The 10,789-nt window shown below is 39.0% G+C and overlaps 1 long non-coding RNA gene across 1 annotated transcript; it reads left to right on the top strand.

Moving 5' to 3' along the window:
- Positions 1 to 274: 274 nt before the first annotated feature.
- Positions 275 to 2,773, top strand: LOC125178933. Its single transcript, XR_007157087.1, has 3 exons — positions 275 to 337; positions 1,419 to 1,537; positions 2,277 to 2,773. It is a non-coding gene; the product is annotated as an uncharacterized LOC125178933 (long non-coding RNA).
- Positions 2,774 to 10,789: the final 8,016 nt, after the last annotated feature.

Genomic DNA, 10,789 nt, shown 5'->3' on the forward strand with positions numbered 1-10,789 from the left:
TGGGCTAATTTTCGTTGTCAATTTTAACAACAAACAAACAAACGCGAAGCTAAGCTAAGAAAAACGTTTTAAAAACAGACTAGACGAAGCTATGCAGGAGCATATGTTCAGTCTTAAAATGCCTAGCAAATTACGGATCAGGCAATAAGTAAGATCGGGTTCCAATGGCCGGATCCCTTGTGAATCAAGTCTCGAAAAGTTCAAGAATCGGCAACAGGCCATGGGCCTATTTCTTCAACGCCGACACTTCTATTCTATTCTATTTCCCGACGAAATTGATGAGTTGCTTTGAAGAAGATGATTTGCACATCAGATTTCATCTGACTGACAATTTTAAGTAAGACTTTTGAAATTTTGCGAGCCCTTCAAGCTTCAACCGCCAAGGAAAATGCACGAGTTTTAAATTGATACACATCAGTCTAACGTGGGTATCTAACAAATAAGGACAATACACTTCCGATGTAAGAGGAGGTTAATTTCGATCAAAGCAATATTGTACACAAAATACCAACGCTTAATCTTATAATTCTGCGGCTACACCGAAAACTTTAACACCAGTGCAGAGGGACAACACAAAATTCGTTGTTTATTCAGTGTTTCTTGATTCAGCACATCTACCAAATTTGAAGATTCTGTTGACCTCACTCGTCCTATAGTGCTATGACAAATTTGTCCTCCCAGGAGTAAACTGAAAAAAACTAGGCGTTTTTTTTAATAAAATTACCTATTGCAATAAAAAAGCTGAACTTTCATTGTATGAGATAGGCGGTAAAAAAATCATGAAAAAATCAAAACAATTATTGATTTTTGATTTTTTAAAAAAAATCAAAACAATCAACAACCCTGCTTTTGGGCTAATGTCAGTTCCTATCTTACGACTCAAGTAATAAAAACATCCAGCTTGATTCTCTGTATCTAGGAGTTGCCGTAAAAGCCTGTAGGGTACATCCAGTTAATAGCATGAAGAAGAGATTTATAATGAATTTACTTCGACTGATATGAGATTCTGCAAGACGTGTCGAAAGAGAAGTGTCTCTGTACACATAGATTCTGGCTCGCGCTAGTAACAATGCTTCGCATAATCGTCTTGTGATGACGATTGACTACTGACAATAGTAATTCCTACTTACTGTTTAAGGGTTATCAATCACTTGATGGTGTAGCTAAACTGATTCATGGTACCAATTAGAGTCGTGGTAGAGTTTCAACTGAATATCTTTGTGCATCACCAAACATAAACAACTTCATCGCATTTAGACAATTTATGTTTAAACTTGTAAGAAGTTTCGGCTTACATTGTACAATTAATAGTCTCAGAGCAATCAGTGTTACAAACGCGTATCAATATTGTGAATATCAAACCTATGCCTGCACTTTAACGTATTTAAAATCGATATGAAAATCGTATTATGTCGCAGGTCCGCTGTCTGAAGGCACGATCATCGGGAAGCAGCTACTCGTAGAGGGCTTCATCGTGTCACGATGGCTACCGCGCTGGCGCGAAGGCATCAAGCAGATGAGAGACTGGATTGATCAGGTCAGTTGTTCAAAGACACTCATTAAATAATGATAAAATTAATTAAACGACTGAACGTCAGGTTTGGTCAACCGTGTGTCGCGAATTTTTTTTAGAATTGACGAGCGAAAGTATTCGGAATAGATTAGACTGGAATGTTTTTATAATTTATGAGACAATATTTCCCGCACATAAAAATAGTACAACATTATAAAGTCGGTATAATGATATTCCTAATTATAATAAAACATTACAGACACTTTGCTCTACACCAGTCATTCGTCATGAGTTGGTCAACAAAATTTTACTAATCCTGACCTACTTCATTCGAAATTTACTGTACTTCTTTGTAACTTCTTCTTTTCGTACGTGTGCGTTGACAGTACACTAAGAAATTATTTAAATTCAGTCTTTATGTTTCATCAATTGGAATTAACTGGTAAAAGAAGCCGCTTCGCAACGTATTTGATGAAAATTGTTATAAAATAATCCTTATCAACAGTTAATGCACACGGTTTTTGCCAGGTTCCTCTCATATTGATTCGGTAAAATCCTGTCAGCTGCTGACAGTTAAATGAATTAGAATCACGTTGGTGTGCATTGTGCAAGTTTCACTGTATAGGCGATGATGACGAACGACTACTTGCTTATTTGCTTAGGGTAGTTTTTCGAAAAAATATAATGGAAAGAATTATCGAACGCTCTTCCTTCCAAACTTATTTTTTTGTATTTTATGAAGCAGATATTTCTTCTGTTTCAGGGCAAGCTGAAGTATAAAGAAACTGTAACTCTAGGGTTTGAGAACCAGCCCAAGGCGTTCATCGGGCTGTTCACGGGTGACAACATTGGCAAGGCGGTCGTCAAGGCCTGAGGACTCATTCGTTTAGGGATGATAGGCTTACTCCTACAATTGTTGCAAAGAAATTCTAGATTGAAATAGCAAGACCAACAAATACAATTGTGTGCAATGTATCACAGTCACCATGACACTACCGAAACAATTGTAAGTCAAGATTGCTGAACACAATCGGATGTTGCCGATACCTCGATGTCGACGTACAGATGTTCATCTTACCGCGAACTTGAAAATTTAATTGTGTGGATTGTTTGTATAAATTACCTTGTCATACTTCTTAACTATCCATATGGAATGGAAGTTTCACTCCAGTGCTTTTCTTTTTGTAGAGAACGCCTTCAAGCGCAAGTATCAAATCGAGGAACCGGAACTTAAAGTTCAAATACATGAGAAGTTGAGAATCTGTGTTTTGATCCTTACAAAATCAATGTTCATTTTGTCTTAATTCATTTCGTTTTGAGGATGATGACGGCGTGACTGTAAAGCGGTTATGAAAACGATTTGCAATTATCGGAACCTATTGCGAACCTGCAGCCTTTATCCGAGTGCCCGAGTTACCTCGTCACTTTAAAGGGGCACATGAAAAAGCTGCAAGACTCGGAGTTGGTCATTTCTCGGTTAATGTTCGACCTGTTCTGTATATCCCGCTTTTTAATCGTTTCTATTATCTTGAGATAATGCATGAGGCGACGTTCAGGACGCGTCCTAATTTTTTCGCTCACTGTAACAATTTGTCATCAAACGACACTGTAACGAAGTGTAGTACTCACACAACGACCTTCTTGATTCTACTCGAATGTCTGCCTGCACTTAGTTTGTCGCGCGCTTCCCATTGGCGGTACGCCAAATCCTTTCAGGGGTTACCAGAAAATTTTACCGGCCATGAGCGATTTAGAAGAGTATGGCAAATCCTGTTGGAGAAGCTCAAGCGTTGAAATAAGGTCAAAAGGGAAAAATTATTCTCCGTATCAAATTAAAGATTAAGGATTTGGTTGAATTATACTGAAACTGAAGTAATCCTAATTTTTAGAGTTATTTTACTGGAGACGTTCGCTAGCTGTTGATCTATTTTCTTCATTTGCCCTGAATCTGAACATTCACATGGTTTAAGAGAGTTCTCTTTCAAGTTTCATGATTCGACAACCAATACACCATTTCAGTGTTAACTTATGTTGAATTAACTTGATTTAAAATCCCATTTGATCGAAGTTTTGCTAACTCTGGGCTAAAGGCAATGAATCTTAGATGCGAGGTCATCCTAAATTTTTATGCAGCAATATCAGGTGTTGTGCTCGCATGGGAGAGATAGATCATATCTAATCGAGTGATAAGATCATCTTTACTAGTATAAGGTACCGTTTAATATTATTATTGATCAGTCAATCGGACCTGTTCAGGAGCTATTAACGCGATTTAGCTTCCTATTTGGTCGGTGCGTGAGGTTTCCTCTAATCTATAAAATTAGATGAATCATATCCTTCTTTCTGACTCATTAGCTAGATCAGAAAAACGTGCAAAATTTTCTACGCAGTACTTATTGCACAATATTGAACCTTGCAATTTTTACATTGATATTTTAAAATAAATAAAAAATTCCCTTATATTTTAAACATGAGCGAAGCACCACGCCAAAGTGTTGACCATGTCAGATTTACCATGTCAACCAATTAATCATGTCAGAGTGACCATGTTAACCCCTTGTACCTCTGTGTTTTGTGTTTTTTCCCATGGTTGAAACTAAAACTATTAGGTCAACCATGCTTTTTCCCATTCGAGACGGATTAGACGAGACGACCGAGCATTTCAGATTCTCATGTATGTAACTGCTAGGCACCAACTAAGATCTGTTTAGGTGATGGGCTATGGATGAATAGCTAGAGGTCAGCATAGCCCAAGTCCACGGTGCGATTCATATACCTTCCCGAGCGTAACGCAGCCGGGCATCTTCACGGCTTTGGACACAAAGCGCCCACCACAACAGCGCCGTTCAGTCACAGGCCGGAGCGCATACAGGTCGGATCCCAACTGGCCGGAGCGCAGCAGTCCATACCGCAACAGGCTACTCCTAACGTAACGTAACCTAACCTAACCTGCGCCTGTAGCGGTAGAGCCTGTTGCGCTCCGGCGCTGTGAAGCAGTGGCTGTGTTGTGCAAAGCGGATTTACTGTTAGCCGTAGTTACCCACAGCTCATTGATCTGAGGCTATGTGTAGATATTGCATTCTGATGGTTGGCGTTGGGCCCAGGGCCTGTTTACGAGTCAATTTTGTTACCCACGGCTGCGCTCGCAGAGGCTATCCCAGTTGAGAAGATAAGTGAAATCTATAAAGTGCCAACTCAGAAAAACGGTGACAACTATAACCCCCAACCCTGTCGTGGGGCCGCATTGAACTAGTCTATAGAGGTTAAAATTTCCCGGAATTTCCATCTTGTATAATAACGAGATATAATAACGAGACATAATAGGTAATCCTTAATGTGTAATTAGAATAATTAATTGTTTCAGATATTCTCTGATCAACATTTTACCTGTTTACAACGTTTCAGGTAAATTACTATCAAGTGGTTGTAATTTTAATAACTAATGGATTAAATATTAAATGTTTGTTAATGTTAATAATTTCAAATTTATCAATTAATAATATTACTATTATTTATTAATTTAATTATCATTATAATTTTTTAGGATTAATAATTAATAATAATATTAATAGCATATATTAACATGTTGAACATTATTAATAAATTAACATATTCAAGAGAGATAGGGCGGAGCATGGTTGAATTAATACAAGGTTGACACACGGCGACGACGATTTTTTCGCCGTTCTGCGCATGTCTCGTGTGACGTCAACGTGGGCCAAAAATGTAAACAGTGGAGATCAACACGTTGTTTTTGTGCCATATTTGAAATGATATTAAAAAAAATTGACCTCCTCAAAATGGCACAAAAAACTGCATTTGCTGCAACAAGTGTTACTTTAAGCAAAGCCGGTGTTACAAATCCGTTTCGTGGAGTGTAAATTAAATTAATGGGAAACATGATGGGCCGACAGACAAGGGCAGAAACTGAGAAAGGAGTAATGGCGGCCACTCAGCTAACGGTCGATGAAAGGAAGCACAATTCTAACGAAATTTTATTGTCGTAAGCTAACGAAGAATATGCTTTGCTATAAATTGTTTTAATGTTGTAATTTGGTTCATTTCTTACTTGTCATGTTGTTCTGAAAATTGTATCTCCGACTCTCAATATTGTTGCCTACCGTATCTGTCTTAAGCGCCATGCGGTGCAGCGGTAGGCTATGAAACATTTTTGGTGCTGTAATATTTCTAGGAGGGTAATGGAATACTGACGAAAGATTTATGTGAAAAAAATCAAGTTTTTGATTGATTGATCATAGAATAATGAGATCGTAAATGCAATAAATATTTCCCATGTGCTGAATTTATTAGTGGGACTGGGAGGTGACAGTGGCAGGCTGAGTCAGTGAGTGCAAGTACTGAAGTACCCTAGTAGCCTAGCGTCCTAGCAGCTGTACTGTGTAGTTATGTAGACTGTGGAGAACGAGAAGGGTGGCAGACTGGCAGTGGCCAATAATTTATATTTTAATTAGCTACTCTGTAAAGTAAATAGTATTTTTAATTTTGATAAAACTTCTGCATTCAATAGCCATAAATCACATGAAAAGGATATACATTATTTACAAACAATAAGATGGGAGGTAATTAATTCATCTGGCAGAAATATAATTTTTCCATAATCCATATTGGGCAGATCGCAGATGGACATGGAAGCTCTATTTGTAATGTGAGAAGTATATACTTTCCACATGTAGTAGGTTGGCAGTTTCTATCTCACTATCTGCAGCCTGCAGTGTGTGTATTTGAACTTTGGGGCATCAATGGTGGCAAGAACTAAGAAGGTGGCATCAATGGGGGGCGAGGGCAAGAATCAAGAACTGCAATTTGAAAGAAGATCCTATTCCAGATCAACATATGCCACTGCCAGCCGGCAGCCTGGTCACATTGCTAAATGATTCTACAATTGGTAAGTAACTAAGCAAAACAATTTTGGCTAATGAGGTACTACCTCTCTACCGATTACGGCCTCTCAGCAAGTCGGCCCTGTTTGTTTGTTTCGAATTTATTTGTTTTACACGATCAAATTGCTCAATAAGCCCCATATACTTAGAGACAGACTAGCTGAAGCTACTGGCATTTTTATAACGATTTTGAGGAGGGCAATTTTTTTTAAATTGATCTCAAAATCGGCACAAAAACAACGTCTTTCGCGACAGTATTTACATTTTGGGCCCACGGTGACGTCACAGTCGGAACAACAAACGACATCCGCAAAGAGCAGCTGCGCGTGGGTCAACCTTGTATTAATTCAACCATGGGGCGGAGACCCAGCCCCAATCCTAGCCCTCCTACTCTTAGTTGAACTATATAAGGTTAACCCAAGAGGATTTCCATCTTTCAGTTCAGCTTTCTTGTTACGTCACTGAGATCGAGAAACCTAAACAATCCCTTCATTCCCTTGACGGATTGGTTGACTGGTTTAATCGCATTTCGGTGATTGATTAATGCCCGTGACGTCACTGAGATCAGTGACGTCACAGTTGCGAACCACACACACCATCCGCAGGGTCAACCTTATGCTGCTTCAACCATGCTCTTACTCATAAACCCCTTTCACACAAGACGTGAAATGCCGCATGCGTCAAAAAACAAGCAGCGGTATTTGCCGCTTTATCATTCACAAGAGGCAGGTTTTTTTTACGCTTGAATCTATCAGTCTTGCATTCCGTATTATGCACCATCACCCATCAGTCTATCTATATGTTTATGTAACAATCTTGCAGGTATTACTTTAGATTCAGTGCATCCAAAAAAAAGGGTAATTTTATTTTTTAATTATATGTTTTTGGGGGTGTAGATTAAGAATCTGAAATCCGTTTTTGGCGGTCGGCATCGGAAATTTTTAATGGAACCTGTTCCTAACTAACCTAACCTGCGTGGTTTTCGTTGATCGGTTAGGATTTTCCCATGTTTGGAGTCCGTCCGATGGCCGGAAAACCCTAGCCAATAAGGGGAACGCAGCCGTGCACCACCAATTTTGCGCACCAATAAGCCCTGAATCGAACGCCTTGGATCTCTCCGGACCTACACCAATCAGCCGTGAACCACTCGGCTTTGTCCTCTTCCGGCCTAGACCACCACCTGCCGTGCACCACCAGGCCGCGGATCGAATATGACTTCCGGGCATCGTTAAATTACGTAATTTTACGTTCACCGCATCTGAGGTTAGGTTTCAGATAGCATAGTTTGTTCCAAAATTCATCGTCCTTCGACAAGTGGCCGTTCGACCGAGGGCTGGTTCGACCCACAGCCTAGATACGGACGGCTTGAAGTGTTGAAGGCATGATTCCGGAAGGCAGGAATCCTGATGATCCATTACATCCAGGGCAGTGCTGGTCTTCGGCAGGCGACGGTCTGGACTCTGGCGACCCGTGAAAAGCAGTGAAGATTGCGTACGTCTGCTGAGGTTCGACGTAAAATACCGCTGCGTGTTTTTGACGCATGTGCCATGTGGTATTTCGCGTCGTGTGTGAAAGCCTGAAAGGGGCTTTAGGCTCTTCCTCAATCCTCACCTTCAAGCCGACAACAACAAAACTCGCGGCCAGTCAGCCAGTGCAGACACTGACTCTGAGACTGACACTGACAGTCTGACACAACTCAAGTCTCAACTACTATAACTTTGACTGAGTCTTATTCAATGTCGCTGAGAGTGAGATCAGAGTCAGGAGCATCCATGTAGTAGTCTTAATCATAGAAATGATAGAATTAAGTAGTAGTAAGTAGGTAATGTAGAGTTTAGACTTTAGGCTGTAGGCCTGTAGCACTAGCCTGTACCTGGCTCACGGCTGGCTGTAGGCACCTAGGCATTGTCACTCATTGTCTCATTCTGTCATTCAGCCATAGTTAATGTTATTTCTTGTTACAGTTAGTGACTTAGTGTTGAAGTTTTATCGTGTGGAGATTTATTATTGTTTTTTATATATTGGCTACAGCCTACCGGTACCTAATTCTCTATTCAGTCTATTGAAGTCCCCTCCTTGACTCCTCCCTCTCAGGCTCTCATTCATCTATTTTTAATACTTCCTTGCAATAGATATGCAAAATTGTAAATCTCACATTTTTAAGCTTAGCCTCCTGCTGCCTCCTTGATGGCGCCAATTTCCAAATGCGCCATTAAGTAGCCTAAGGCCAAACCAAATGGCGCCAATTTGCCAAATGCGCCAATATCTACCAATTTATACTGGAAATTATTTTGTTTAATTCTGCCTTCTGCTGAATTTATAAATTACACCATTCATATCTATTCTAGGCTACCGTAAAATGGGGTAACTTAGACCACTTTTTTTTATAAATGATGCCATTTTTTTTACTAGCTAAATTAAACTTGAATTGAAACATGCAAAATACAGGTCTATACTCTAGCTTCACTCACCATAAATTGCTGGCTCCTGCCTCTCATAGTCTTTATGTAATTTCAAAAAAAGTGATGGTCTTTGTTACCCCAGCTCTTGGGGTAACTTAGACCGGGTGGTAAAATCAATTATATTTTTTGGTAAAATAACTCCAGGTTTTGGTGCATTGTAGTAGAACTTTTCTAGTTACATATGCAAATGACAAACTTGAGGAAAGTGTCATAGTTTGCAAATGGGGGGCACTGCCCCATAATGAGGGAAATGTGACTACCTAATGGCAGCCCTGATGGGGTAATATTGACTGGCTTGGAAATTAAGTTAAAATTACCATATATAAGACTCTGTAGAGTCTGAAACATAAAGAAAAAACATAAATAGGCTGTCAAACATAAAATATGTTATATATGGTAATTTTATATTAACTTCCAAGCCGGTCTATGTTACCCCGTTAGGGCTGACATTAGGTGGTCTAAGTTACCCCATTTGGGGGCGGCGCCCCCCATTTGCAAACTATGACACTTTCCTAAAATTTGTCATTTGCATATGTAACTAGAAGAGTTCTACTACAATGCATCAAAACCTGGAGTTATTTAACCAAAAAATAAAAAAATTGGAGGGGGTACTCTGACAGGCTTTAAATAATAGTTTTTTTTTGTGGGTCACATTTTTAATTTTTTAACCTATTAGATATGCAAACTTTTCAAATCTTTCTATTGTGTTATGTAGCCTCAGTATTAGGCCTTTAATGCCCATTGACAAAATTTTTCTATGTCAAATAGTTTTTGAGTTGTGGGGGTTTTTGTTAAAAAAACGAAAAGTGGTCTAAGTTACCCCGCCGGTCTAAGTTACCCCATTTTATGGTATCTGTCTATCAGTTTTATCAGTACTGCTACTGCAGGCCATTCAATGCCCTATCTTTCATAGTTTCATCAATACTGCATTTAATACCCATTTACCCTGCCCATCTGCTGATCTGCAGTCAATGACAAAGTCTTGAACAAAATGTTTTATTTTAGCTGGTATATACCTAGGCTATATGATAGGCTATAATATATACAACCAATGTTACCAAGCTTACCAATGGTACAAAAATCTTTTAAACTGACATAGAAAACCTAGAAATGATAGTTTTTTCCAAAAAATTGCCAAAAATTTCCATTTTTGGGACATAATTTAATAAAAAAAAACGTGGAGCTTTTTAATTTTTATTTGTTTTTCACTTATACATACATGGTATTTTTCTAGATCTTTCTCTTTTTGGCCATATGGGCAGGCCGCTGGGCAGGGTGGCACACTGGCACTGGCCCAGTGGTTATAGTTCAGAGTACCAAGATTGGCTGCTGGCGCACAGAAGCGCCGGTTCAATATCAGCTCTGTGTGCCAGTTTCTGGACAGTTCTGGTCAAAATTGGCAAGGAGGCCAAGTGGTTAAGCATGGCAGAATTTGGAGCAGTGAATGACAAGTTCAAGACTACATACAACTTGATACAAGCTGTAAATGTTCAGTGATGTTAATTGTTAAGAATTGGCAACAGGTCTCTGGCCTAATAAATGCTGAAACCTCTATATTATATTTATATTATAAGTTTCATAACAATCACTGGAAAAATATTTTTTTGTGCACACACCTAGATAAAGCTTATGCTACTTGTGAGCTATATTAGTTTTTAGAGTTAATTCATATACCTAGTAGGCTAGTAGAAAACTGGAGGCTTCAAAGATGCCTGAAAATCTCTAGATGGATCTTTATTTTTTTCACCATCTAATCCATGGTACCTATAACTCTAATAATATTGCAGCATAGTACCTATTATAGTAATCATTGATATAAAATTATAAATTATAAAGGACATTTCTCTGTCCATACTCTGGCTTCAATTAATTTAACATCACTATCAGATGCAGAGGTGTTGCACTGCTTGGCA

This window comes from Hyalella azteca, unplaced genomic scaffold (genome assembly GCF_000764305.2).
Source record: "Hyalella azteca isolate HAZT.00-mixed unplaced genomic scaffold, Hazt_2.0.2 contig13779, whole genome shotgun sequence".
Lineage (NCBI taxonomy): Eukaryota > Metazoa > Arthropoda > Malacostraca > Amphipoda > Hyalellidae > Hyalella > Hyalella azteca.